The sequence below is a fragment of the Malaclemys terrapin genome, chromosome 3, assembly GCF_027887155.1.
Source record: "Malaclemys terrapin pileata isolate rMalTer1 chromosome 3, rMalTer1.hap1, whole genome shotgun sequence".
Taxonomy (NCBI): Eukaryota; Metazoa; Chordata; order Testudines; family Emydidae; genus Malaclemys; species Malaclemys terrapin.
The window spans coordinates 186,084,753-186,090,752 of NC_071507.1; positions in this window are offsets into that span (position 1 = coordinate 186,084,753).

Here is a 6,000-nt window from a genome sequence, read left to right on the forward strand (position 1 = left end):
CTACAAGATCTAACCTCATGACCTTAAAATGTGGTTGGTGGACAGGAAGCTCAAGGATTTGTGTAGTGCACATCAGCTGGCAGATGAGTTTATGGACAGCCGTTCCAGGTATGAAAAGAGACCCAAAGGGGACTGGCCTTAGCATTGGTCCAGAACTGGGATTCACGGAAATGCAAAGTTGAGGGAGTGCCAATGGGGCAGACCTCTTCCACGGAACGTCAGAGACCTGAGATGCAATATGTGCAGGCAGACACGGCATTAGTGGGCAAAATCATAGGAACCTCATGAGATCATCTAGTCCACTCCCCAGCACTCATGGCAAGAAAAAGGATTATCTAGATCAGTGGTTCCCAAACTTTAACAACCTGGGAACCCCTTTCACTAAATTGTGAAATCTCATGAACCCCCTCCTAAAAATGAATAGTTCCAGGAATTTAAGTTTAAATTTCCCCAGTGTGATGGATGCACTTGCTTTGCTCTGCATTGCTCTTGGAAGTCCAGAACCACTGGAGAAAAATAAAGTCTCAGGTCTGGTTCGGCATCAAGTATGTTTCTGTATTTGTTTTTCTGATGTGCATACAAGGAAAATGATTTCTTGCATAAGTATGTTGTTGAAAATGGTAACAAAACTGTAGTAGCTTTTTCTGCCAGAAGAGGGTACTCGTTTCTTAAACTCAGCCAAAAGTTGATCAATGAGAGATTTCTGAAACACCTTTTCAGTTCGTAATCACAGGAGATCTCAATCAATTTCTCTTTTTCCTCAGTGTTCAATATCTGTGTTGAGAAAGTGATATCATCAAAAGGGTTGTGATCCAGTCATTATCACCTGACATAGCTGGAAAGTATTCCCTGAAAGTTGTGCAAAATCCTTTTAGGTGTGCAGTTATATTGGTTTTAGTGCACTGATCCAACTGAAGTTTATGTTCTGCCAGGAAGTCATGAAGATTACTGAAACACTCAGTTTGATTGTTTTCCAACCAACTTTCCCAGAACTGCAACTTTTTTATCATGGATTCAACTCACTCATGCACACTGAAAACTGTTATATTGAGGCCTTGAAGAGATAAATTTAGGTAATTAATTCTTGAGAAAATATCTGCTAAATAAGCTAGGCTCTGGAGCCAGACATTGTTTTCCATACAGCTGGCAAGGTGGAAAGGGTGGCTGTTGAAAAAAACTAGGATTTCCGTTCTAAGCTCAAACAAGGGCACAAGGATTTTGCCCCATGAGAGCCATCTAACTTCAGTATTGGTCAACAGCCAATTGTGTATACTACCCATTTCTTCACAAAGTACGTGAAATATTCTGGAATTTGTTGGCCATGATTTTATGAAATTCACCGTTTTCACTGCATTGTCCAACACTTCCTTCAGTCCCTCAGGCATGCATTTTGTTGTGAAGGCTTGTCTACTGTACTGCAAGAAAAGACTTTTGATGAAACCTTTTTTGTTCAAGCTACAAATCTGTATACTTCCCTGTCATTGATGTGGCCCCATCAGTGCAAATGCCTAGGCAACAAGACCAATCTATTTCCTTTTCTTGAAAATATGCATTAGTCAGATTGAAGATATCTTCTCCAATTGTACATTCTTCCAATGGTTGGCAAAACAACATACCTTCATTCAAATAACGTACAAACAGTAGCAAAATAGCTAGATAAGCTACATCAATTGAATCATCCAACTGTATAGCATAATATGGACTATTTTTCACTCTGTACAATTGTAGTCTCTACATTATTTGACATGTCATTAATTCTTCGTGACAACGTATTATTGGACAAAGGTACCGTGTCAATCCTTTTTGCGGCCTTTTCTCTGAGCATGCAATGAACTGTCTTTTATACATGGACCAATCAAGCTCTCGGCTATGGTATGGGCTTCTGATGCTTTTACTACTCAGTAGCTCATACGGTATGACGCTTCAAGTGCATTTTCATTATCAGTACTTGCTTTGGCTATAAAACTGGTAATGTCACTTTTCCTCTCAGCTAATTTTCGCTTGAAAAAAATCAACAGGCTTGTCGAGTTGTACAGGATGCCTAGTTTCTAAACGGCGCTGAAGTAGAGAAGGTTTCAAGTATCAGAGGGGTAGCTGTGTTAGTCTGAATCTGTAAAAAGCAACAGAGGGTCCTGTGGCACCTTTAAGACTAACAGTTTCTGTTAGTCTTAAAGGTGCCACAGGACCCTCTGTTGCTTTTTAGAGAAGGTTTGAGGTTGCTGTTTGCTAGAACATCACCACAAATTACACACAGTGGTTTTGGACGTTCTTGATCACCAATGCGTGTAAAGCCATATTTTATATAATAATCGTCATATTTTCTTTTCTTTGTAAGTGACTTTCCAGGACCATCATGATCATTAGACTTAGATTTTCCACAGTGTGGACTTGAGGAAACACTAGCTGATTCTTGCGTCTTTACACTTTCCTTTTTCAGCCACTTATCCATTGAACTGGTGTACAAAAGTTCTCATAAAAATAACACAGAGAGACTGCTAACAACCAACCAACTAGCAAATGAGAAGATTCACTCACGTCTCACTGAAGCAAAACAGCTCTCCAGAAAGAATGACTTAGTATCAAATTACTGAGGCACCTTAACACTGCTACACTGGCTACAACGTGGTTCCGGCTGGTTTGGCATGCAAAAACCTTTTCTTCCGCCGCCAGGGCCATCCCTAAGGGGGTGCCCCATGAGGGACAAATTAGCCTGGACCACCCCCATATACAGCATGGCCCCTGCTCACTCTGCCCTTCGTGCTGCCCAACTTCCCGTCTGCCAAGGATAGGGGTCTGAAATGCTACCTGCACACCTGGGGTCCCAGCTGCCGCCCTGCCCACCACGGAGCTCAGGCTGCCGGCTCCACACTCCGCGGGGCTCGGGCTGCCCGCTTAGCGCTCCACTGAGCTTGGGCTGCCGGTCCCCACTGACCACTGGAGCTTGGGCTGCCAGCCCCAACTGTCCAGTCCCACACTCCATGGGCCGACAACCCCATGCTGACCACTGGGGCTCGGGCAGCTGCCCCCCATTCCCCCGCTGATGGGGGTAGGGCTCAGGCTGCTAGCCCCAACTGCCCAGCCCCACTCTCCATGGGGCTTGGACTGCCAGCCCCAACTGCCGCAGGCTCGGGCTGCCGGCCCTCCTCCCCTCCCGCCCCCCAGTGACCAGGGCTCAGCTGCCTGCTCAGTGCTCCACGGGGCTCAGGCTGTCTTCCCTGCAACCGGGTCACACCTGCTGCCTCCCATGCCTGGGGTTCTCTGTCTGCCATTAGGGAAATTCTTCTGGCGAACCCCCTGTAACATTGTGTGAACCCCAGTTTGGGAACCCCTGATCTAGACCATCCCTGATGGGCGTTTTCGTAACTTGCTCTTAAAAATCTCCACTGATGGAGATTCCACAACCTCCCTAGGCAATTTATTCCAGTGCTTAACCACCCTGACAGGATGTTTTTCCCAAAGTCCAATGCAGACTTCCCTGGCTTCAATTTAAATCCGTTGTTTTTTGTCCTATCCTCACAGGTTAAGGAGAACAATTTTTCTCCCTCCTCCTGGCAACAACCTTTTATGTACTGTTATCATGTCCTCCCTCAGTCTTCTCTTTTCCAGATTAAACAAACCCAATTTCTTCAATCTTCCCTCATAGGTCATGTTTTCTAGACATTAATCACTTTTGTTGCTCTTCTCTGGACTTTCTCCAATTTGTCCACATCTTTCCTAAAATTTGGCTCCCAGAACTGAACACAATACTCCAAGTGAGGCCTAATCAGCGCAGATTAGAGTGGAAGAATAATTTCTCATTTCTTACTTACGACACTCCTGCTAATACATCCCAGAATTGTTTGTTTGTTCATTTTGCAACAGTGTTACACCGTTCACTCATATTTAGCTTGTGATCCACTATGACCCCCAGATCCCTTTCCCCAGTACTCCTTCCTAGGCAGTCATTTCCCATTTTGTATGTGTGCAACTGATGGTTCCTTCCCAAGGGGAGTACTTTGCATTTGTCCTTATTGAATTTCATCCTATTTACTCCAGACCATATCTCCAGTTTGTCCAGATCATTTTGAATTTTAATCCTATCCTCCAAAGCGCTTGCAACCCCTTCCAACTTGGTATCATCTGCAAACTTTATAAGTGTACTCTCTATGCCATTATCTAAACATTGCTGAAGATATTGAACAGAAATGGACCCAGAACTGATCCCTATGGGACCCCACTAGATATGCCCTTTCAGCTTGCCTGTGAACCACTTACAACTACTCTCTGGGAACGGTTTTCCAACCAGTTATGCACCCACCTTACAGTAACTCCATGTAGGTTATATTTCCCCAGTTTGTTTATGAGAAGGTCATGCGAGGCAATATAAAAAGCTTTACTAAAGTCAAGATATACCAGGTCTGCTGCTTCCCCCCATCCACAAGGCTTGTTACCCTGTCAAAGAAAGCTATTAGGTTGGTTTGACACTATTTGTTCTTGCCAACTCCATACTGTTACTTATCACCTTTTTATCTTGTAGTTGTTTGCAAATTGATTGCTTAATTATTTGCTCCATTATCTTTCTGGGTACTGAAGCTAAGCTGACTGGCCTGTAATTCCACGGGTTGTCCTTATTTCCCTTTTTATAGATGGGCAATATATTTTCCCCTTTTTCCAGTCCTCTGAAATCTCTCTCGTCTTCCATGACTTTTTGAAGATAATCGCTAATGGCTCAGATATCTCCTCAGTCAGCTCCTTGAGTATTCTCAGATGTATTTCATTAGGCCCTGGTGACATGAATATATCTAACTTGTCTAAGTAATTTTTAACTTGTTCTTTCCCTATTTTAGCCTCTGATCCTACCTCATTTTCACTGACATTCATGATGTTAAACATGCAATCACTACCAACCTTTTTGGTGAAAACCGAAACAAAAAAGTCATTTCACACTTCTGCTATTTCCACATTTTCTGTTATTGTTCCCTCCCCCGCGCACTGAATTTCCCCTTTCCTCAATGCCCAAGGCTTGAGGAAATAAGATATGCCCAGGACAGAGAGGCTGTGTCTCATAGGTTTTAATGATCAACTCTGGGAGTGAGGGTCATCCCTCTACTTCAGCGATCCAGTGCCTACAGTTGAAAATCACTTTCTGCCATAGATCCGAATAAGAACTGAATTTTAACAGCTTCCACGTTATCCTTGATCCTTGCAGTTTAATGTTTGGACTTGAGCGTATTTGCAAACAAATCAATGCAGCACTGAAGTTTTTCTCTAATAGGTTTAAGCCGCAATTCGGTGAAAAAGAAAAATGTGAAAAGCCAGTCTTTGAATCAGCTTTGTGGTCAGCAGTTTTGGTGAGGATTTTCTGCAGCACAGATCTTTTTACACAAGAAAATACAGCTCAGTTGGACTGCTGTAGAGTGTAATTGTACATGACAGTCCATATTAACTCTCAGTAGTGAAAATGGAGAAAAATAAAATACTTTTTTTTAACTGGACCCAAACATCAGCCTAATATGTAACAGTTTTTTGGTTGGTAAGGAAAACTTATTCTGTTTTTATATTCTCACCATTTCACATTAGCTTAAATCACCAGATTCCAGCATCACTTTACCACAATAAAAGGTAACTCAGCTGAAAAACCAAACAGATTTTAAACAAACTGTCCAAATACTAGCTTTGTGAAATATTCCACTTGTGGTAGAAAAGTGTGTTTCCTTTAAATCATCTGCTGGGGTACTGGTAATTGCAGGCAGGTTTATACCTCGCTAAATGGAACTTGTTGCCAATATGAGGTTTCACCTGCTATTAAGCATAATTACTAGCAGTTTGCTCACAAATAATGAAACCTGCAGCACTGTCCATACAGACTGGGGGAAATGATTTTTTCTTCAAGAGAAAACCTAGCATAACACAGAGTATTTACTCCATGAAGGAAATTGATGGTAATGCTGAACATTCAGTATAAATTTGATCTAATATAACAAAGTTTTATTTTTTCAATATATTCTATTTAATAAGGTC